Source organism: Lepisma saccharinum, chromosome 7 (genome assembly GCF_977018435.1).
Source record: "Lepisma saccharinum chromosome 7, izLepSacc3.1, whole genome shotgun sequence".
Lineage (NCBI taxonomy): Eukaryota > Metazoa > Arthropoda > Insecta > Zygentoma > Lepismatidae > Lepisma > Lepisma saccharinum.
The window spans coordinates 66745861-66771732 of NC_139235.1; positions in this window are offsets into that span (position 1 = coordinate 66745861).

Here is a 25872-nt window from a genome sequence, read left to right on the forward strand (position 1 = left end):
CCCATCCTTGCTTCTCCAATCTCCTCCAAGCACGGCCGTTCTTGATTGACAGCCAATCTTCCGTCCAGATCGAATGGAGCGTCAGACGAGGGCCCCCCCTCGTTACCCAGGCATCGATCCCCGCCTGCAGGGTCTCTGTCCCTCGGACGAAGAGGAGGGATGAGGGAGGGGGAATTGTCGGAGGTCTCGAGGGATTTTCCTTTGTTCTTGGTGGATCATGGGAAACGAACCTCAAGAGTATTGAGTTTGACCATGGGATCCGAAGATTGGGTATTGTAGCTGTGATGTCCACGTTAGTGTAATTTTTCCCATTACCCACGACGCTAAGCTCGGTGTGAGATGTGTCTTGGATAGAAACTGTGTTCTCCAGGCATTGGTACCAAATGAAATTCTGCTCCAAAAATATAAGTGATGTCTTCCATCCCTTCCTACCTTATAAAGATGCTGGGAACACCACGGGATATTAAAATCAAGTTTCCATCCTATATTAAAGCTTCCAGTGAACATTGGGCCTGTCTGCAAAACGGGATTTGTGGAAGTGCATCTCCTTATGAAGAGTCAGGCTGATATTCTAAATGGGGTTTACGGTATGACCTTTTGACAAGGCACCAACTTTAAATTTCACTTCAACATAGTACATTCCGGTAACTACAGTCTTGCATGCCAACGACGATCTGTGCCTTCTTGTGCAGGCAACTGTTACGTCTCACCGATATGTGACCGTGCTGACAGACTATCTACAGCCAGATGTGAACAGGCTCGGTCTTTATAGGCGCCGTGTATGGTTCCAGCAAGATGGTGCCACAGTGCACACAGCGGGGACATCGATGACGCTTCTTCGTGGGATGTTTCAAGGAAGGATCATGTCACGTCAGGGAAATGTCACATGGCCTTCACGTTTGCCGGACTTATCTCTCTGTGATTAGTTTTTGTGGGGGTTGTTGAAGCAGAAGGTCTACATGACCCAACCTGACACGTTGGATAACTTAAAGGAGTATATTCGTGCTGCAATACAGCAAATTTCACTGGAGATACTGCACAAGGTTCTGGCTGTTGTTCGTCGACGTGCAAAGTTTTGTTTGAGGAAGAATGGTGCCAACCTGAGTGACATTATTTTCAAGACATAGGCATTACATGAAATGCTTTTTGTATGTACTTTCCAGTCATGTAAGTGTTTTCATTGTTATTCTGAAGTTTAATATATACTTGGTATATTTAAATAGTCTCAATATTTCTGCCGCACCCTGTAATATTGTAGTTGCTTGGTGCTCAGTTTTGAAGGTAGCGATTGCGGACAATTTTAAATATTAGAAGAGATGGACATATTGTCATATATTCATGTGGAAAGGATTGGATTAATATTGCCTAGGATAGGGACAGATGGAAGGCTTGTGTTGCTGCAGCCATAAATCTTTGGGTTTAACAAGACTAAAGAGTTAGTAGTTATGCACTTTTTTAAATGTTTCTGTTGTTACTGCGTATGACCAATAGCATCTTTGCCATAAGGACAGCACTACAAAGACAGTGATACTTGTGTGATACGAACAGCCCAAGAGCTTGTATCATAAATGGCAATAAATATCATATCATATAAATCTTTGTAATGGGCTGTAAGCGTAAGAATGTAAAGAACAACAACGATTCTTCACAATGCTCCAGGGGAGGGGATGGGATTGAAGCAAATCTATTTTTGGAAAATTACAAATTCGACGTTGTTCTTTCAAACCGGAGAGCAAAGTCCTTGCCGAATATTAAGTACGCGAGTCGTAATTTCCCTGGTCTAAATGAGTTTACGAGTTAACTTTGGCATAGTTAAATTGGTATTTTACAGAAAACGTGATGATAGTGAAAGAAAGAGACAAGTAAATGTGGTAAATAGTCCGTGGCCTTATTCGAAAGTATCACCCTAGCATTCCCGTACAACGAAAACGAAAACTCAACGAAAATCCTGAGTCCGGGGTACTCAATGCAACGCTCTCTCCGCATATCCACATGGTATGATTTCTGATAAATTTATAATTGACTACATTTTTTATGGAAAATATCTGTACATATTAGGTTCTCTATTACATAAAATATGCATTATATATGCACGTATTTGACATGTACGTATGCGTTCCTTTATCAAAGAACTGCCGAGTAATGCAATTCATTTCGATATTGATTGCTCAGGAATGCAACAGTGCCTCGGGCAATGGGAAATATGCAACGGTCGCATGACCTGAATTGCTACGTACATGAATTACATACGTGACAATCTGGTCCTCATTGCTTTATAAATATGTCGAATGTGTGTGAGGATCTGAACTGGGTATTGTCAACTCTCTAATGCTTCTTATTAATCTAAATTATACGACATTATGAAAGGTCACGGATTCAAATCCAATGATACACCATTGTGACAGGTGAATACGAGATGTGACGTTGAACGAAGAGCTTTCCACTTCCTTTTCTTATTTCTTCTACTGCTAACCTAATGGTACAAATAAGAGACCTAAAATACACATGTTTACCACATAACAGGTTATTTTTGCATGTTTGTATGTTTTTTGTAGTCTGATGTCTTCTATTCTGCCAAATGACTCCAACAACTTCTTTATTCTGATAAACATGAAAATGCTGACCAAGTTTTATAGTAAAACAAATATATAAATATTGATTATAAATATTTATTGTGAAGATCTTTCAATGTTCACGCACCTTCCCATGGCTTCTGAATTTTTTGTTTTCATGTACACTGATCTAGGAAATACGCTTGTTTAATGTGCATTTGATAGACTGGTTCAGTACTTTGGACTGCACCTACAGTTTAGTATGAAATTGGAGCGTGATACTAGTAACACCACTGCCATCTGTGTTCCTCAAAATCTACAGCCTGGTAAATGATAAGCACGATGAACCTTCGCGGTTTCGACGCAATGTTAAAAATCAGAAAATGAAGTTACGACAATCGAATCTTTTGTATTTGGTGCCATATACGCTCAAGTTTGTGTGGTATTTTTTTGATAGTTCGCGCGCGTCATGCTTGGCAGCACTGTCGTCGCTTTTGTGAAAATGGCTTCTTCTCAAGACAAAAGCACACGCTATGGTATGGTTTGCGGAGTCAAAATCAATTGTTACGGTGCAGCTTAAGTTTCGGCGTGTCTTTAACAAGACGCTCCAACGGACAAGAGCATCAAGGCATGGTACAGAAGTTTTTTGGAAACGGGGAGTGTGTTAAAGATGCCAGGGGAGGAACGTTACTTTCCAGATCGTTGGATCGAGCTAGGTGGCCCTATCCCCTGGCCACCACGTAGCCCATATCACTTCTTCCTCTGGGGGCATGTTAAGGACGCAATTTACTCGACGAAGGTGGCAAATGTGAATGCCTTGCGTGACCGAATTGTTGCTGTCATTGTTACCATCCCTGACGACGTGCTGCTGCACGAAGTGGAATATCGACTGGACATTATTCGTGTCACTAAAGGTGCTCACATAGAAATGTGGTAATATTTTATGAGAAACGTTCTGAGTTGCTGTTTGCAATCAAATTACCAAAAAATATGCAGGTGTGTTCGTTCTGATTTCCCATCACTTCAAAATCCCGGAGGTTAATCGTGTACACCCTGCATAGGGGCTATTCATCTTAACAGTGCGTGCAGGAGCATTAACTATCGTCGCAGACTAACGACACCATGACAGATTAATTTGTTTATTGTTAACAGAATCATATCACTTTAGATTTATTGCAACAAGGGAATTGGCCAAGGTCAAAGAACCTAATATTACTACAGAGTGATTCAAAAGCCTCTGACCTTTAAGAATATGAAAATTTGGTGTGGTTGTTCCAACAGGTGTTTTACATTATAGTCTCATCTATTCATCCATTCTCTTCTCTCTTCACTACCGACCTCTGTGTCGGAGTGGTTAGCACAGCGCCCCACGACGCTAGCGATCCAAGATTCGAATCCCGGGTGATCTTTGTGAGTGTCCCTTCATCAATTTCATCATACCATCACTCATCCTCGTCGTGCCGATTAGCCAAAGTGCCGGAAGAGCGACGCTAAATAACAAAAATATTAAAAGAAAACATTCTTGACTAATGTCGGCAATCCTATACAGGAGTGTATACAAATTAATTAATGGATCAGCGTGTAATTTTTTATCAAAGTGCGCATGTCGAAGGAAATGTGTCTATATTATTAAGCATTGGTATAATTGGCAATTGAAGACCCCGGTGCAAGATCCAGACAGCTCCAAATTATAAAAGTTTTCAGGAGACACGAAAAACTGAATAAAATAATGAAATGTCGAAGAAGTAAGGGGTATTCACGTACAGTAGCTAGAAGCAACAGTAACATACATATTGAAGTGTGCGGTCTGGATAGCAACTGCTGCACGCCGCCGAGTGGCCGAACACTGAACTATAGCCGCTATGTTTGATTTGCTTATTGGGAATCAATGTTGGACCTTTTTAGTGAATATGGAATTGCAATGAAAATTGATGAACTATATTCGAGTTTACATGACGTGTAAATATGTTTGAATGTACAAAAGGTATGGTGTATAAGTGTTGTGTGCTCAATTGCAGAGGCAATTATGATGGAAGAGGTAAGAGTAAAATTCACATATCTTCAAGATGTTGCTGAAAATGAGAAATATGTAGGGGAATTCTATGTGATTCGGTCCCTACGAAAAAATACAAGTTGATTTGATTTATTTTATTTTACTTCGAGTTTTGTGCCTCTTAGCTAATTTGCGAAGATGGGGATGAGTGATGAAATGATGAAATTGATGAATGGACATTCACAAACAACCATGCCCGAGCGGGATTCGAACCCGGACCCTTGGCGTTGCAGCGCGATGAGATAACCACTTTTTTTTATTATTTACAATTTTTCTTTCATACAGTAATTTTACAGGTTTTGGATAACAATAGTTCTTTTAACATTCCATCAGCACCTTTTAAAATATTCCTGTTAAACATATATTAAAAATTGATCATGAAAATCTATACCTTTATATATGCAGACAAACAATATATAATGTCCAACCAACCATTGTACACTACGCAATTTAGTACATGGAAAATACGAAAACGTAGGTAACATTATGTTATGCACAGTAAACGCATTGGGATGGGTGCGACAAATTTTTCCTAATAACACACATAGATATTTCCATGTTTCACGTGTCCGTATGCATTCACTTAGCCAGTGTGAAATCGAACCATTTTGTTTACACCTACCACATAGTGGGTCTTGTAACAGTTTTAATTTATGTAGTTTCTCTTCCGTCACCACTATATCCTGTACCACACAGTACCACGCAGATTTTACCAAGGGCGATAAATGTGGTGCTTGAACATTGTTCCATATTTTGTGCCAGGGATGGGTTGGTTGATTAATCATTATCTTGCAGCTAGGCAGTGTTGCCAAACAACGTGACTTGTATAATTGAGATACTTTTGGTATTTCAAGAGGTTTCGCTGAAAGTAGTATATAACAAATTTCTAGCACTGATTCTTGTAAATATTTATAATGCGGTGGCACCGTTGCTATAGCGATCGGAGACTGCAATGGTATGGTATCCAAAATCTGCTTAAGTATCACATCCGTTAAACTGTCTGGGAAGTTTACTAACATTGACATATCTGCTTGTACACGGAGAGCTTGGCTTTTTAACTCCACGTAATTCAAGTCAAGTCCCCCGCACCGTACCGGTAGACATACATTCTCGTGACTCACCCGAAGCATTTGGTGTGCCCAAACAAACCAGTTTATCGCACTCCTTATCTGTACACAATCCAATTTCCTCATCGGAAGCACTCATGCCACAAACCAGAGCTTTGAACTCGCATAAATATTTACAAAGGCTACCCTGGCAACCAAGCTAAGGGCATGAAGTTTGTTTTGTTTCAGCACACTTTTCAGGCCAGCAATATATGTTGAATAATTTTGAGCAATCATTTCTTGTAAAAAGTGGGTAAAAATTATTCCAAGTATTTTCAGTGCATTTACTTTTTGAATATTATCGTTTTGATACGAGTGCTTGTAGCATCTAATTGCATCCGATGAGTTTTATTATAGTTAAGCTTTAGACCAGCCACCGAGCTGTACTTTTCTATCACATTTTCAAGTATTTCCATATATGTCGGCAATTTCACAAACACAGTGACATCATCAGCATAACCTAATAATTTTATCGTTGTTGAGTGAATATTTAACCCCTGCAATTGCATTTCAAGTACCTTTAACAATGGCATTAACGCTACACAAAGACTTATCATAGACATGGGATCACCATGTCTGACACCCCCTTGTATAGGAAATGTCTTAGTTAAAAACCATTAATTTTTACACACGATTTGGCATCAGTATATAAACTCTAAATCGCATTTACAAATTTTGGACTACAACCCATCCTTAAAAATACAGCATATAAAAATTCGTGCTGTACCGTATCAAAAGCATTTTGAAAATCCAATGCCACTATACCATGGTGACCTTGTATGGTCGTATGTCTATAACTAGTTATAACATCACGAATTGTCTCTAAACAGTAAATATCGATCTATTATTACCATAACAGTATTGATGGACACCGATAATTCTTTCCATATAAGGCAAAAGACGACGAAGTAAACATCTAGCAAAAATTTTATAATCCGTGCACAACAAAGATATAGGTCTATAGTGTTTTACTATCGTAGGATTAGGAACTTTGGGAACCAGGACGATTACACCTGTATTGCTCGTCCTTCCCAAGCAGTGTTGATTATATGCTGCATTTATCCAGTCTGTCACAATATTACCTACAAGTGACCAAAATCTTTTATAAAATTCTATGGGAATACCATCTATTCCTGGCGATGAGTTATTCTTCATTCCTAGAATCGCTTCGTACACCTCAGCAGCTGTAAAGGTCTTTTCAATCCGCAAGTTGTCATTAACAGAAAAAATTTCCGGAACTTGTTGTAAAAATATTTATTCCTGAGCTGAATCATAACTTGTTCCTTGAAATCTAGAGTGATAAGCGCGGTAAAAGATTTCCTTTATGTCCGTCACATTACTATGTTCCGCATTATCTTCGTCTATTATCTTATGAATCGTTTGGCGTTTTCCACGATTACGTTCATCTAGAACATGACTAATATTGGCCATTTCAAGAGGGTCAAAAGGTAAAAGTTTACTACGTATTTTGCACCCACTTCTTTTGTAATTGCAACAATATTGCCTGTACTTGTTTAATGTTCTGTTGCACTTTTCCCCCTCTTACCCCTTCATCAGTTAGCTCTCTCAACACTTTATAATAAAAATTGTATTTATTATTCCAATCTTGGTTACGTTCTCTACTATATTGTCTACAAAATCGTGTGATACCTGGTTTTAGATATTCATCCCACCACTTAATTATATTTATTTGTTTCGCTCTTAATCGTTCCCAATACTTCCATTTCTCTTGGAATTTGTCAGCAAAAAGTGGATCATCAAATAAAGATATATTCATTTTCCAATATCCATACCCATATTGTATATTTGGCAGTTGCATATTTACCGCCATTATAATTACACTATGATCTGAGAAGCAAGTTGGCACCATATTCACATTAGTGATGTTAGGGATAATTGATGGTGAAACATAAAATCTATCTAACCGTGAAGCACCCCCATCCTTTACATATGTGAAGCCTGCACTTGTTGGGTGAAAGGTATCCCATGCATCTTTCCATTGAAACCCAGTTACCAACTGTTGCAGCGCATTGGATGTATTAAATCCAGGGCGCTGGTCTTTTGGCAACAAAACACAATTAAAATCGCCTCCACAAATAATATGTTGCTTATTACCTTGAAGTTCCGTCGCTACTTCAGTTGCGAAAAATTCATTGCGTTGCTGCCTTTGATTACTACCAGAAGGCGCATACAGATTACATATCCACAGGTTTTCCACTTGTACAGTTGTAATTCTACCACTCGGATGGTATTCTACATTTAATACCGGTATATTGTCTCGAACTAATACAGCTGTTCCTTGCGCTGAATATGTGGAATTATTATAGACAATATAACTAGAGGGTAACTCATAATTAGTTATTGCTACTTCTTGAATGAGAGCAATATCTATAGCGGACTGAATTAGAAAGTCCCCCGATGCACTTTGTTTTGGTTTGTTTTGTAGTTTGTTTATGTTTATACTAGCAAGTCTAATGGTGGTAAGCATCACGATGGATATGTAAACACTTGCTTTTACAATACTGTTAAATATATACATTGTCTTACTGTTTATAAGTCTATCTTACACACCAAGATTCTTAATGTGGGTGTTCATCACAACAAAATTAATATTATTACTTACCAAGAATACAGCATGTCTCACATCATCCTGGAAAAACCTATCGCACCACACCAAAACACACCATATACTAACGCAAAAATCTAACCAGCACCAATTTATCATATTGAAAAATTCTAATTTTTCTCACTTTCAGTTGCGAAAACATTAGTATTTGGATTACTCTGGGATCTGGTGATACGTGCCGGTGATGGATACGGAGAAGGTCGATCGTCAGGGTTTTTTTTTTTTTTTCAGAAAGTGAAGTCACCTCATTCTTTGCCTGGCCTTTCTTCCTTTTGTGTTTGCCCACCTGTTTCTTACTTATGTTTGAATTGGAACAATCGGGGATGTTTTCAGGCAATGGGTTTTGTAATTGCTCTGTACTGGATAATTTCATAACACCAGTCGGATCAAACACCATACAAGAACTATCACTTCCGTTCAGCTGCAAAGAGGAGTGAACCTTCTCCACGTTTGTCTCGGTATTATCAGACATCAGACTTGAACCAATTTCACTATCTTCAACTTCCTTTATCCACGAAGAACTACTCGTCGTGAATTTCTCATCCTTCCGGATTTAGGAGATATTTTCCTCTTGTGGCGAATTTGTTAGTACACACACTGGTTCATCCTTATGTATCACTGGCTCTTTCGGTACGTCTCCCATCGTGGTGTGAACTGAAGATTGTAATTCAGTCGGTCGAAATTCCATTGTGTCCTCCGCAAGAGGCAGCTGGATAGGAGAGCGAAGCACACTTTGTGCATAAGTCACTGTTGAATGGGAAACACTGTCAGAAATCGTTGCGGGAGGGCGAGCTACCCCAACTACCGAACGGGTATATGAACGTCTTTTCGGGCACATTATAGCTGTATGGGACACTTCCCCACGCAGTCGACAAGTAGGCTGTTGACCCGGATAAGTTGTCCAATAACGAATACCTAGAATTGTCACATAAGACGGTATTGGTTTCTCGAGTGACATTTCAACTAGCTTCCTCCCAGTACGAACGGGGTATATGTGTTCACCTGAATAAACTTCATCATTGATAGATTTGATTTCACCATAGGATATCAACACAGCCCGAATCGCGTCGTCCGAAAGTTCCATAGGCACTACATGTAATCAAACCAGCACAGTGTTTTTATCCGCCCAGTTAATTTTCACGTCATGATAACCCTATTCGTCACTATATTTCAGAGTGGCACCGCATTTAGCTATTAACTGTTCACCCAGAACTCGCGAAATCAGTTTAACATACACACTTTTCCGAAAGTAATCAATCTCAATACTTAGCACTTGATCAGGGGTCAATAACAGCTTGTCACTAATGAAACGATGAATGTTCATAGATGCCGGTACACGAGATACCGTCGTAAAACACAATTTCAAAGTATTCACTCGCTTAATTTCCATGGTGCGTCACAATCTATTCGATTTCTTGCGTCAACCTACCGTGGCCGAGCACCAGTCCACGCAACACACAGGAGCTCACCAGCGATGTTGCTCCATCGAAGGCTGACATTCGACTGGCACCACTCAGCCACAGGGTCCGGCAAACTACAAGATAAGTAACAAAGGTTTCATACTCATAAATAAATAACAGAAATAGTTCATGATGTAAAGATTTCATGTGTCCGGAATAGGCATCTAATATACTCTTGTATTTGGTCAAGTTTTATCTTTTGTCAACAATTTTTTTTTAGAAATATCAAATAATTTACCCTGAATTACAACGTTAAGATTAACGTTAAGATGTGTTGTTGCTTATGATTGCAAAATAATTTGTTTTAAGATTTAGTCAACGTTTAAAATATTACGGTCATGTCTACCAAAGCAGTTTGTTAGTGTACATGTTTTGCAAGCATTCGATAACATATTTGTTACGTTTGGGCCGTTCGCCGGCTTAAACTGCTTGGCTGCGAGAGGATGAATGAATGGAGGATGGAATAAATTACGCTCATTTCCCTTTACCAATATTTAACAGAATTCGCACAAGCGAGAGAGGATGATCACGCACGAGCCAACAAGATATCTAAACACTGATAATGAGAAACCCAAAGTGTCACCACTGTACCTGTTTCGTGGTTCCTCGGCTGAGTCACGACATGGCACTGTGTCGGTCCATCGAAGGTGTCCTCAGTGGGTTCGCCCAAACCTTTTAGATGGACCAACTTAACATGGTCACTCGCAACACACTTCGAACTGCGCTTCTCGATCCCGACTCCCCTCATCAAGACTCGTCATCCGGGACTGCTGGCGTTTCTGATTACACAGCATTTTATTTCAGGCTCGTGACATGCCACCTCCCCCTAAAAAGAAATGGGGTAGGCAAGGGGACAAGCCCATTTCTTTATTTACAAAAAAAGAATATTAATATATGATTAAATATGTACAATGACCAGTCCCTGAATAAATGATTGCAACCCGTATATAACATAATTCGTCGTAGGGCAGTAGGCAAGTATGTAGTGCACTGTAGAACGTAACAAATAATAATACACTAATTGAAGTGTAACACTTTTCTGTCATGTATTCCGAAGCGGATGGAACTAAAATTGGCAATTATGGTAGTCTCAGCGGCATCTCATCGCACGACGTACATATACGTGACACTGTGAAAACACTTGAATAAATATATCACTGGTAACACTAATCCGAAGATAAGTTAGTACGTCTCAAATGTTGAAAAGAATGCACAAATAAGTTGATTGGAGACAAAATATGTTCGCAAGAAAAGTTCAGTAACAATATAAATTCGATGCGTGATGTTCTTGCCACTTATGGATGACTTCTGGATGGACTCTAGAGAAATGGCTTCATGGTATATCTATGAGAAGGTACATTAGTGATGACACAGCAAATGATGATCACTATCAGTGTTTAGTACGTCATAAAATAGAATTTTGTGCGTCAACAAGAGCAATTGGTAAATTTAATCAGGGTGTAAATAATAAGATTAAAAGTCTTCAGAAAAAATAAATGGAAATGGGAGTATCAATGTGTAATAACAGTTAATGTAAATATGTGTGAATGGCAATATTGCATGAAGTCATAAAAATGGCAGATGTAACAAGAAGAGGTAGGGACTTGATTTGGTATTTCTGTCCAAATCGTGTGAGTTGTGTGTCGTATCAGTAAATAAAAAATGTGTTTCTGTGTAAGAGTTTGGTCGGTTTTTAACGATGCAGCGCTCTCAGTTCGCTTCATCGATAGCTGGGACATATCTGCACGATAAAAATTTAGAAGTTAACATGCTGTCATATATTAATTATATTGGTAATATTGCAGTTCATATGTAAGAAGTTATATGAATTGAAGAAATATGAAGAGAAAGAGTGGATAAGATGTTGGCCCATACATGCTCTGTAAAGGCATTTTGGCGTGCTGAAGGTAGTTACGAATTATTGAAAAGTCACAGAATGAGAATTTTACAGCGAATGGTGCATAGCGTATTTTCTCCGCCAACAGTGAGAACACGTGAGCTCTCTTCCCATATGCAGTAGCTATATTTATCTCGTTCGTGCTTTTTGTTTACGTACACAAAATGCTAGCGAACCAGAGGGTCGTGTTGCTACGGTATCGTCTTCAGAATTCCATCCTACTCTGTGTGAAATCACATCATAAAGTGACGTCACGGTGACAAAGGGTCAGCACAATCTTGTATGAGAAAGAAAAAAAAAGTTGCGGCGAGTGCTGTCGCGTGCACGAGTTATATTTAATTTTCTTCTTTTTCTGTGAGTTAGGTGCAGAGAAAAAAAGAGCAGAATTTATAAGAAGAAGCATAATTTATACGAGTTATTTAGCGTTGTAAAATATATAGTTGATGAGTTGTTACTATTACTGTTCGAATTTTCGTCGCGGCGAAGAACTATGAAGGATGATGATGATGATCGTCTTCGTAAGGAAGTAGCTGTTTTATGCTGCCAGTGTTTCAATGATTCTTGCAGTGTTGTCAACTTCTGATGTATAAGGTTCATTAGTTGTGAATTCTTCCAGATAAAGTCCCTCTAGAGTACGAGGGATATCCGTTTGCACTCCTGAATGTAACTTTAAGGCATTCACGTTATCTTCCTCTGTACCTGGTTGATAGAGAGTTACCGTTTGTGGTGTGTAAAGTTTCATCCTAACAGATGTTACCCTTTGTTCAAACCGTTTTCCTTTCTTGATCCCTTCAATTCTGTATTTTTTTTGTCAAGTCGCTCGATTACTGTGAAGAAGCCTTCGTAGTTGCCTGAAAACGCTTTGGACGTCTTTGATAAGCGTCGATCGTTCCACAAAAGTATTTGATCGCCAGATTTAAACGCTGCTTGAGAATGGTGAGGATCAAGCCGTGCCTTGTCCGTTCAGTGGCGTTTGAGGAAATTTTCTTGTGCAAATCGGCGCGAAAGCTTCATATGTTCCAACCGTTCATAATTGCTCACATGCTGAGGCGGGGTTTGAAAAATCGCAGGGGTGGGGGGATGATAACCCATCAGTAAATAGGTAGGTGAGTACCGAGCAGATGAATGCGGCGTGTTGTTGATAGATAAGACCGGTGTTGGTAAGAAATTGGACCAATTATTGTGTTTGGCATTGACATAAAATTTGATCATTCCTTCCAGCGTCTGTTGCGTTTTTTCAACTAAGTCGAGGCTCTGATGAAATCCTGGGCTCACAAAGCTTAGTTCAATTTGGAATTTGTTGGCCAATTCTTTGAATAAATCTGAAGTTTGACCTGGAAGTTGGTCCACGATGATTTTTTCTGGAAAGCCAAATGATAATATGATTTTCGTGTACAGAAAATCCGCCAGAACTTCAGCAGTGAGAGAATGTGTTGTTGCGGCTACTACGTAACGCGTGGCTGCGTCAGTGCACGTGATCACGTAGCGATGTCCCTCTGGTCCTGATGTGACATATGGACCACATTGATCCAAGGCGATTATTTGGAAAGGAGAAGTCCTTGTTTGTAGTTCGAAGTGCTTTGGTTGGCGGGAATGCTTAAGTCGTGCACACTGTTCACATTCTTTGCATTTCTTGTATATGAAGGATTTTTGAGAAGGAAAATAATAACGGTCCTTCGCATAGGCATATGTTTTATACTAAACAAAATGGTTGAGAGCGTGTGGATAAGAGTGCACTTGTTCGAACCATATATCTTGTAATGCATGTGGGATGCAAGTGAGTAGCCTTTCCTGTTTGTCTGAACTTCGGGTCCTTCTGTAAATAATTTCATCTAGGAGACGGAATTGCTGGCTGGTTCTGTCATATTTAGGGTCGGCTTCTTTACTTCCAATTAAATGTAAGTAAATATTTTTGAGAAAAGGGTCTGCTTGTTGGTCTTTGGCAAGGTCAAATTCACGTGTTCTCAAAACAGATACAATTTCATCTTCCAGGAGAGGAGAAAAAGTTTCATCTTGGATCCTCGTGTTACGGCTAATGGCGTCCGAGGCACTGTTGTCTGTTCCCTTTAGATGTTGAATAACGAAATCGTAGTCGGACAGAAATTGTGAAAAACGCCAAAGGCGGCCTTTTAGGGTAGTTGATTCTCGTAAATTTTGAATACATTTGGAATCGGTGTAATATAAATCCTTTGAAAAGGATGTAGTGTCGGAATGCTTTCAAAGCAAAAATTATGCCAGAGAATTCTAACATGTTTATGTCTTGTTCTCTTTCCTTATCATTTAGTATCCTGCTTGCATATGCAATTGGCTTAACATTTCCTTGGGGGTCTTCGTGAGCAATGATGACAGCCCCTAGAGCTATTTTGCTACTGTCCGTGTATATGTGAATAGGAAGAGAGGAATCGTATCTGGCTAATACTGGGCTCGTGATTAGTGAATGCTTTAAAGCATTAAATGCCTCGTTTTGTGCTTCTGTCCATCGAAATTTTCTCTCCTTCTTCAGCAGTTGTGTAAGAACTGATGCGTGTTTGGAAAAATGTGGAGAGTAACGACGGGAAAAATTTGCCAGGCCCAAAAATTGGCGTAAAGTCTTCTTGCTTGTAGGTGTCGGATACGACTTAACAGTTTCTAGCATCTTAGGTGACATAGCGCATCCTTTTTCGGATAAATCGTGTCCAAGATAGACAATATCATCGTACAGGAATTTTGCCTTTTTAGGAGCCAATTTTAATCCAGCGAGCCTAAGTCTTTCAAAAGTGTGACGCAATATCTTCAAGGAAGTGGGTACGTCGTCAGAGACTGCCAGAAGATCATCTGCATAGAAGAACAAATGGCGGTTGTCAACGACGTTGAGAGCTAAATTCAGCGCTATCGCTAACGCTGTTCCCGATGTGACGAATTTTTGTGGGGCATAATTAAAAGTGTAAGTCTCCATCTGCGGCACTTCAAAACTCACTTCTTCACGGCTACTTGGTGTGAGGCGTATCTGAAAATAAGCCGAGAGGATGTCCATAAATGAATAATATTTGAAACCTGCCGTCCTCTCTACGATGTCTATGAGATGAGGTGCAGGAAAACTTATGTTCTTAGTGGCGGCGTTGATCCGACGAGCGTCGAAGCAGACGCGGTACGTGTTATTTGGTTTCTTTACAAGCAGGATAGGAGAATTCCACTGTGCCGCTAAAATAGGAGAAACGACGCTCTGTTGTAGCAGTGTCTTGATTACTTGTTGCATGATTGGAAGTGTATGGGATGGTATCCTGAGGGGTCGAGTGTACACTGGAGGCGAATCTCCTGTATCGATATCCAGTTCATACAGGGTGCAACTTCCTATATCGTTCTCTTTCCAACTAAAGACATCAGCGAACTCGTGTGTCAGTTCTAGTAGTTTATCTCGGTCTTCTTCACAGACGTTGGGGTTGATGTCGATCTTCGTTTTGTCGAAGTTGTTCCGAGATTCAGAAATGCGCTTTTGGAGTTCTTCAGAATTTTCCTTCAAAAAATGTCGATGTGGCTTCCTATCGAGACTACCAAGTTTGAAAGGCTTTCCAAAGATACACAAAGAGGAGATAAAGTTAAGACCAGTAATGAACTGCAGAAACAATATTTTGGAACCCTTAGAAAAGAAATTAAAGAAAGTTATTGACGTGTTAATAACACAGCAAGAAAGCAGAGCAGTTAAGAACAGTGAACAAGTAGTAGACCTCATAAAAGGAGTTAAGTTAAATGAGATGAAGACAACAATGTTTAGCTTAGACGTGAAAAGTATGTTCCCGAGCATCAAGAGGGGACACGTTTTGGACACTATTAAAAAGAGAATGGGACAAGAAATTATAGGAGAATGGGATAGTGAAAGGGTAGTGAAGGCGCTGGAAACCATTTGGAATAACGGTTACAGTATAATGGGAGATAAAATAATGTTAATGAGTGAAGGACTAAATATAGGTTCCAGTCTAAGCCCAGCATTGGCTGAATTGGTTATGAATGAATGGGAAAAGAAAGTGATAGAAAAGGGAGGTGACAAAATGATTCTGTTTTGCAGATATGTGGACGACTGTTTTGGCATATGGAAGGGAACGAAGAGGCAGCTTGACATTTTTGCCAAAGAAATTCAAGATGAAGAAAGAGGGATATTATTGGAACTTGAAATAGAAGAAGAAGACAAGTTAAGCTATCTAGATATATTGATGAAAAGGAAAAGAGGACAAGAAATTGAAACCGCTTGGCATCAGAAGAAGTGTGCAGCAGGGGTATTCTGCCACAAAAGAAGTGATGTAAGTGAGGTGACAAAAATAAATTTTATAAAGAATATGGAGGACAGAATCAAGAAAATATGCATGAAAGAATGTGAAAAAGAAGGGAAAATAAATAGCCTATGGAAACAGCTGGAAAAGAATGGCTATGAGAAGCAGGATAGACTGGACATAAACAGAAGAAGTAAGAAAACGGGCAGGGGAGAATTGGAAGAGAAAGAAAAAGAGGAGAGAAGGTTTGGAATAAGGAGTATGGGGAAGACCACAAAAAAGATATGCAAAGTGCTTAGGAAAGCAGGAATTAAAACTTACAGGAAGGGAGGGAGAAGCATCTTAGGAATAGCGAGGAATGCTAACAAGAAAAAGGAAAACAGAGAAGAGGAAGAAGAAGGGATTATCTACGAAGTAAAATGTAAAGAATGTCAGAGTGTGTACATAGGAGAAACGAAAAAAAGGCTGAAAGACAGGTTGAAACAACATAGGGATGATGTACGACTTAAGAGAGAGAGAAATGCAATATTTAAACACACGAGAGAAACAGGACATGACATAGAGTGGGATGAGGCTAAGCAGATAGGAAGGGAGAAGAGAATGCTAGTGAGAAAATGGAAGGAAGCCAAGGAAATAGAGAAGAAAGGCGAAGAAGACACAATGAACTGGAATGGGGGACTGAAGTTAAACAAAGAATGGAAGAAGATGTTGGAAAGAGTGGAAAGGACAAGAGAAAAAGAGGAGAGGAGAAGGAAGAAAAATGAAGGGAAAAGAGTGTGAGATTAAAAAGTCCAACCACATTCTATATGGAAGTAATTGTGTTTAGCCTTTTAGGTGAAAGTAAAGTTGGAAAGGGAAAGTCATCTGCTAGAAAGTTCCAAACAACTTTCTAAATAGTCTGGAGGGAGTAATGTTTGTGTATATATATTACCCTTTTTGTTGTATCTGGTTACTTTTGTACTTGATACAGAGTCTGAAGAAGACCTTGCTAGAAGGTTGAAACGTTACGTTAGTTTATGTTTTTAATAAAATAAATTACTGCCTTGGTCAGCATATTTAGTTTTTCATAATCATGGAAACAAGGCTTAATGGAGTTATAATTGTCCTCAGTGGGTTCGCCCAAACCTTTTAGATGGACCAACTTAACATGGTCACTCGCAACACACTTCCCACTGCGCTTCTCGATCCCGACTCCCCTAATCAAGACTCGTCACCCGGAGACTGCTGGCGTTTCTGATTACACAGCATTTTATTTCCGGCTCGTGACATATTCATATAATTTACACAAATTTTCAGTTTCAAAATGTGCTTAATGAAAGAAAGCTATACAATTTGGTCAAATTGATACATGTGTACATTTACAATCTTATTTTACTCCGCTTTTATGCTTCTTTAGGCTAATCGGAGGCTAATGGAAGATATGTTATGAATTCAAATACAAAGGTACGATGTGTAACAAGAACTTCGATGAAATATTCGTGTGTAAAATTATCCAAGAATATATTACTTATGTTTCAAACACAAATGCTTTACACAGAAAGCATTTTATTGCCTAGCTATGTTAATATGAACTACAAGTGTAATACATCTTATAAAATTGTTTCTTGTGAACTGTTATTTTATTTTTTGTATTTGTGAAGCTTCGATGTTAGTAATTTTGATTATGAAATCAGTAATGATGTTTCACAATTCACTAACATTCTTCACGATTTCATTAACAGAGTGTAAACACAGTGTAAGGAAATATTCAAAATGTTTATTTTCCAAATGAACGCTAAGATAGAAATATTAATCTGTTCCTTTTTCCAATGAAAATGTTGAAACTGTAACACATCTTACTAACGACAATGAAAAGATTCAATTTGTTTATTATCTTTCGTTCAATAAAGTCAAAAGGGTCGCAATTAAAATGTGACAAGTGATTTAGGTTTATTCTTTATTCACATAGGCCTAAATGTAACATTGAACTTGTACCAATTTATTTCGCATTTGCTGAGAGGTTATAGAAATTAAGTTTTTGTATTAAGAATGTATAGCTTATCTACACAGAATATCTGCATCATCTGGTTGATTAATTTTCGGTAAAGTTAAAGAAAATTTAATTGATTAGGTATCTTGGAAAGTTTACGGTCAACCTAACATGCGGGGTTTTGATTTTACCCATTGATTGTTACATACAAAAGTTCATACAAACGCTGTAACGAGTTTTACTGTAGCTGACAAATATTCCGGATAATATTTTTCAAAGAAATGCAATGTTTAAATTTTCCCGCCAGGAAGTTTCTAACGGTTTTCAACTCTTTCTCTGTGCTATGGTAGGAATTTTTGTGATGGTCATAGTGACTTCCTGAATGAAAATTTTAGTGTAAATATTCAATATTCTACTATTTTCTTCTAACTATATTCGTCGGGAGGGTAAATATCAAAATTTAACATCATAAATGAAATAATTATACCTATTCTCTACGATAAAAATACGACAATGGGTTTACATGACCGTTAAGACCATCGCTTCCAGATGATGACGTCTTGACTGAGCGCTGCGATCTGAACCTCAAGATGGTCTTGGTTTATCCCCGTATTACGTGACGGACAAAAATAGCCTATGGGCTGAAATGCCCATAATATAGAAAGCAATCAGTGAATACAAAAGATCGTAAATCAGAAATCTGAACTGCTCTATCTCTCTGAATCAGATTGTATGGAGACCTGGCCGTTGGTGTCAGAACTAGTATATGTCTTCGGATATAAAGAATGTGGTAATACGAATGCGAAGAAAACGTTTCCCTCATGTGTATTTCCGCAAAGCGTGGAAACTTTTGGGTTAGTAATATATATGTTGTGGTTATATGGGCATTATTCTTTATTTGTTGTGTGTCGCACGACCTCTCTATTGCAGAGGGAGCCAGAGTACTCCTGTGTTGAAGATAGGAAGAGTTGAGAAGTGTGTGCCCAGTCGGTATGGAGAACAGAGGTTTGTTGCAATCGTGGACAAACTATGAATTGCGAGATGTTGTTTGCTACGAACGGCGGGACTTCCAGTACGTTACGTGATGGACAAATAAATGAAATAAAGAAGAAATATTTGATTTTTCTCAACATTGAACCAAAGTCTCTTCATTCGTAAATAGGACACCCAGAATTACGCACAAGGTTTCTTGAAACTTGTGAAGCTGTACGACAAGTGCCTGAATGTCGCTGGGGACTACGTGCGAAAAATAGTGGGATGCCTCTTTCTGCTCATGTCATGTTCTTTCTTCAGAATAAAACTCTCTGCAGATGGCAGACTAGGGAAACATTTTTTTCCGACTATCCCTCGTAAAGTCAACAGCAAAGATAATAGTAGGCAAATTGTCCATCACTCTTTTCATTACTCTTTATCCCACGCCCTGTGTTGTTTTAAGGAATGAATTTCTGTTGATACAAAGCAGATGTTGTCCTATGCCTAATGACGTTTTTACTTCAATTCACGATCATCACATTGTGGAAAACAGACTGAATGAAAATGGTGATGGAAAATTTGCCTACTATTTCTTTCGCCGATGGGTGTACAATGCATACTGTGCTTCCTCGGCTACTCACAATAGCGTAGTAGTTAACAGTGCTGACTTGTAAAAATAGGTTCGATACCCGGTGCATAGTGGTTCGGATCCTACTTTAAACTGTAGGTCCAGTCCCGATTAGCCTTACTACGCACAAAGTGAACTTAAAACACCAAATCAATAAATCAATTGTAAAAATGGGTTCGATTCCCGACGGGAGAACATTTAGGTGATTCGTATCCCACTTCAAACACTAGGACCAGACACTGCCATCCTATCTGGGCATAAAGTGGAATTGAAACAAGCTTTACTGAAAGTTATCCTTCTGGATGACGTGCCTGAATACATGAATGTTATTTGCACACATATCCTGTCGTTTCGAGTCGTCCAATTATTTACCCTCACCAGGGGAGGATAATGCAATATTCCGACATTCATTCCCCGTACCTTCCTCCTCTCGTGACGTCGGAAAGACAAAAGTTTTGTCGTTAAGTTAATATCATCCTGTTACCGTTCTGCGGCCGTACATTAGGTCTAGAAGGGTGCACCAACCCCCTTTCAGCTACTGAGGGCAATTACAGATGAGGCACGAGAGAAATAATCGTAATATCACGCTTCGGCCGACGGCGTAATGAAATCTACACGTCAAGGAACCACTTAACGAGAATCGTATGCGTCACTTTTCATTTTGCAATATAAGCACCTCTTGTGAAACATAGTGTAATTCCCTGAGAGATATGGCCCCTCCTTGATCTCTACTTTCTGTCAAATTTTTTCTTCGTTTGTAGGAGGCGAAGGTGAGAAGAGTAGCATTTTTTCCCTCTGAGGGGAAATTTAAAATGTCACATCGTGAGGAAAGTGCCATTTGATTCAACTTCACTGAAAAATAGCGGTGGAAACGTGACAGAGCTTATAACAGGTGAAGTTAAGAAAGGTTTTTCTGAAGTACCGTCAAATATTTTAGCAAAGAGAAGTCTTTTGAAGACGTACGTAAAGATGGGGATAATGTGAGCATATAATTCTGTCTCTCCTCGGAAATATTGTTGTGTATGTCTTGCTAAGTGGTTAGTTTTCCCGGACAGCCTGATGGTTATAGCCCTTTACTTTTGTTTGTGGTATCCCAGCCGGAATCTGCAAAATTTGGGTTTTCACCCAGACAGTTGGGTAACGGTTCCGAATGTTTAACGATTTTTTTTAAAGTTTCATAGGAGAGAGACGAAGTGTGGCAGAATTGTAGAAATTATTCTTACAGTAAATTTGAACCTTGTTGAAAGCAATCAAGTCTGTTTGGAGCTCCGAAAAGTGCAATATACCGGCGAAAACAATACGTAGAAAGTAGCTGTGCTTCGTGGTGTGGCCGTGAGGTTCGAAGAGGTGTGGGACTTGGGAGTAACACAACGTGATGAGACGTTGAAAACATTTAGGGAAATTACTGTAATGCTAAGAACCCTAAACCTGGCCAGACTAACCTAACTACGACGTTATTTGGATACTAAGAGCCCTAAACTTGCCCTGCCTAACCCAAAACCTCTTCGCACCCCAGACATGTGACCTAGATAGCATCAGCAGTTGGTAACGAAGACGACAGTAAACATGGCTGGTTGCAAGAAAAATATCATACAGGAGTATATGAAAAGAAAATTGTAAATCAAACACGTAGTAAGTAATGGCTAAAACTCTTAAGTAAGACATAAATAGAAATCAACCCATGTAAAGATTGCCTGTGAACCATGATGAAATCAGAATTAAACAATCGGACACACATCACCAAATAAATAACCGCTACGAAGGCCTTGGTTGATGGCGTAGTGGTGATGTCACCTTGTAATCAAGGTTTCCAGGATTCGATCCTCGATTAAGCACAGCAGTTCTGATCATGAGCGTCGGGAGGAACATCCAACGGGTCTGTCTTAACAGTTGTTGCGTGGTTCCTAGGTCTTTCGGGAATCAATTGAAGTTGCCGCTAAGTGTGAAGTGCTTTCGGTGATTCGATTGCACAAAATATTCGTCCCACTGAGATTTTGACTGTGTGTGGTGAAGGCATATTGGATGAATCATCTTAAGGCTTTTGTGTCGAATGTTCAACGACGGAAGGACAAGTGTTCACGACGGTCTGAGCGTCCATCTGTCATTGCAGAGAACTTACAGCAGAGAAGTGATGAGTCCATAAAGAACGAGAGACGCTTTACACCTGACGACCTTAAGGAGCACTTTCCGAGTGACTTCCACATTATCTCTATTCTGAAGTCATTTTTGGGTGGACAAAGACTTCGCAGTGACAAGGACTTCCAGTAAGCTCTGAAGAACTGGTTCAATGGACTGGCGGCAGACTACTACGATGAAGGCATACAAAACCTTGTCGTACGGTACGACAAATACCTGAATCGTGGTGGCGACTATGTAGAAAAATGAGCAGATGAATTCCATAGCAGGGCAGAAAAAATATTTTCCTCATAACTTTTTTTTTCCTAAAAACAAACGGATTGGACTTTCCGAACGACCCTCGTAAATGATTCGTTAGAACCAAAATACGAGTATTTTAGTGAAAAATACAAGAACCAGGTTATGTTTTCAAATTCAAAAAATTATATGAGAGATCAAACCACATTAACGTAATGACTAAATAGTTAATAACAAAACAGTGAATACACTTACTGTATGAAAGGAACGAGTAAAAGCATAATAAAGATCAGATGTGCTGCATATTCACTCATCTGGTGGGTTTAGTTGATGTCTCCCCAAGGTATATTAATAATAATAGTAATAGTTCGGAACATATATGGTGTATTTTTATTACATAATAATAATAATAATCATAGTCCTTATAATAATTATTATTGTTATTATTTCTACTGTTCAAGTTTTATAAGTGGCCTGACCACCCCCCCTACAAAAATTTATGGTGACGCCCATGGTTCGGATTCAGGTCTAATTTCGATTAACCTAATTTATAACCGTTGCTTATTTGTACTTGTTCTATCAATTCTCTTTTCAAGCTTTGACACTTCTCCTAGCGGAACAGATCCCTTATGCGTTGCCCTATTTATAGATCATTGTACAAAAAAAAGTTGATTTTCTGATCTGCCCTAAATATAGTTTCCACGGTTACAGCGAAGAAGGAATGCGGAATCATTACTTTTGGTCAATTCACGAGAAACCTTTGTCAACATTTTCCCTGTTTTTCCCCCGGAGGCAAGAGAAGTCAATCAACATTGCTTCCATTGTGTGCCTCGGTTGACACGGCGACAGAGCAGGAAAGGATTTTTTTTTTTCGAGCATTGTTGATGCTTTGTGATTATTCCATGTTCGGAATTCTAAATTAAATTCCGAACGGTGATAGGTTGCGGTTGCGTGGAGCTGCGTTGAGTCCGAACGGAACTCGACGGGAAAGATATTGCCCGTCGGCGGTTTCAAACGCACACGCGTACACGGAGAGAGAGAGAGAGAGAGAGAGAGAGGTAATTTGGACTGTGACCCTTGCGAAAGCAGAACTCTAATTTGTTAGTCAATTCTGCCTGTTCTGAGGACACTAATGAGGCGTGTACCGCCGTAAGGGATCCTCATCGAACGAACTTCGTGGTTATTTGTCAATGATCAAGATCTCAGGGAACAGGAGAAACTGGATGTTTGAAACCTGATCTGCAGCCATGTCTCCTCTAAGGCTGCCTGTAATGTCTAGCAGAAACGTTAGAGCTGTGTTACATACATGGCATAAGTAAATGTCCCCCAAATGATGTTGCCCCATGCATTTTTGGGAAGGAGAAAGTGTTCGCTTTATTGATTGATTGAATTGCTGTTTTAAGGCTAATCGGAACTGGACCTACAGCTTAAAGTGGGATCCGAACCACTATGCCCCTCCACCGGGAATCGAACCCAGGACCCTTTGATTACAAGGCGGCGACGCTACCACTGCACCATCGGGGAGGCTCTGTTCGCTTTATTGTTAAGTAGTTACCAGTGCCGCCTAGTTCCAGGGAGAATAAGATTTTGAATATCTTCTGATTACTCAAACTTTCTCTGGTAGAAAAAAGGTTTCAAATCATGAAGAAACTGAACGAAATGCTGGAATTATTCAGAATATGTGAATACAGAATTAGGTAAAAATTCATTTAATTTGATCACCTTACAGGAAGTTTGAGCAAAGTTAGTAAGGAACAAGGTGAACATTTTCACAGGGATACAAAAATAATGGGATCCAGATACCAATGGTGCGGTTATGCACCCTTGCTAGCCACTAGCGAAAGCAGGATTTCTTTTCGGAGGACGCTGGAATTGTGAAGGGTGATATTACATGGCTGCGTTCTAGGAAGGCGTCTTGTGGTAAAATATTTCGTTCGCTTAAAAAGTTCTTCGAAAAAAAATGATATCGGGGGTCATTCACATTGTGCTTTCACTTTAAAATTCTGCTTTTCTCAAAATTTCTTGAAGATGCCCATGAGCTCTCTCTGCGTACGTCAATGATGCTAGCATGTAAATTCAACACCCTTTCAGTGTATCGTGCATCAATATAAAGCATTTAAACACATATAAAACGTGTTTTTGGCTTGCTATATGTATATTGAAATTTAAAATGTCTGTGTTTTTATGTAATTTATTTTTGTCCATTACATAAGAATCTGACGTAATAGAGAGAATATGATGCCAGATCTGAGTTTAGATCAAGTATTTTCATTCATGAAGCAAAATAAAATTATTTTCAAAACTTATGCCAGTTGATTAAAGTGGCACAGAAACAGCGTTGTTACGAACATTTGTGATGATAGAGACGTAATGATCCTCCGGGAATATGGTAGTGATATTAATTGTACCGTTTATGCATGCACGGAAACTGTTTTCTATACCGTGACATACAGGAGATGCACTACGCAGACATTTCGACCAGAGCTCGAACCTGGGTCTCTGGCATACCGTGCCATTGCTCTAGCAACTGAGATACCGAGGCAGCCCTGGCTTACCCTGATTTTTTGATGTCGCTGCTTTTCCTACAAAGTGCATCTTCTTTGTGTGCCAAATAGTAAGGTAATTTCCAACACTACGCTGGGAGAAACTAGGTGCCGTTGACGTCATCAATGTTTCAAACGCAACAAATCCCGTTGCGGTAGCACCGACAGACAATTTCATACAGGTAAAACCTTAATGGGGGATACAAACCTTCAGTTTATCTCCGCAGCTATCTGTCCGAAATGACTGTGTAAAATCTGTACAGCTGTCAGAACTGAAGGTGTGTAGGCTACATTCAGTTTCCGCCTCAGGTCCGTCCGATATTTTCTTCAGTTCTATCAGTTCTGGCGAAGTAACAAAGGGGGGGTCAGGAAAAGGAGAGCCGCAGTTTGTTGTGTAATTGCAGCTGTGTTCCTAGAAGAAGAAGGAAAAAGGAAAAAAACTCCGTGAGCGATGGTGCAAAGATTGGTATCTGCAAAGAAGCGTTTTGCCCAGTGATTACCACTTACTGAATGAGTTACAAGAAGGAGGGGAAATAAATGATTTTAGAAATTACCTAAGAACGGACGAAAATGCATTGCAAATGATATTGAGCAAAGTTGCTCCCCTCATTGCAAAAAAGGACACAGTTTTGAGAGAAGCAATAACACCTCATGTGAGACTGATTGCTACTCTTCGTTTCCTGGAAACTGGGATAAGTTTTCAAGATTTGCAATTTTCTATGAGAGTATCACCTCAGGCACTTGGAGAGATAATAATAGAAATTTGCGTGGCAATACGGAAAGCACTGCGAAATTTCATTCAGGTAAGTGTACTTGTATTATTTCATAAGACCAGAGGTGTGACTGAATAAATATTGATAAGATAGGAACCATAGTTCTTTATTATTTACGAAATGAAAATTGCAAAGTGAGTAGGTTATTATTAATTGGATGCGTTATCATCGTAAGAGAATCCCTCCAGCAAATTCCTTACTGTTTGAGGTTCTGAAGGATGAGAGCACGAATTCGAACTCCAACTGGGAGATGGTGATGGAGTGGGACAAGGCCCTGATGGGTGAACCATAAAGCTGTGTCCGGTTAAAAGGCCCATTTGACCATCGAGCAATGTGTCATTGATCAATTTATCTGCAAACTTAGCTGTTGTGGAGTTCATTTCCTCAATTTAACTGCTTAACACTTTGCCATTATCAAGCAGTCATCGTCTTCAGCTTCCAAATACCGCGTGGCCTTTGCAAGAAGATCATGTGATGAAGGAGCCGACTTTCTCTTTCTGCTAAGTTGTGCAAACGAATAGGCTGTAGACGTAGGTCCTGAAGACGTCGAAGGAGAAGATGGGAGAACCTATAACAAAAACATATATATATTTGGTCAAAATTACAAATAAAATTGAGTTGGGTGTTAACAATAAATGGTTATTTTACTTTCTGATTTCAGCTGCCTAAAAGTGAA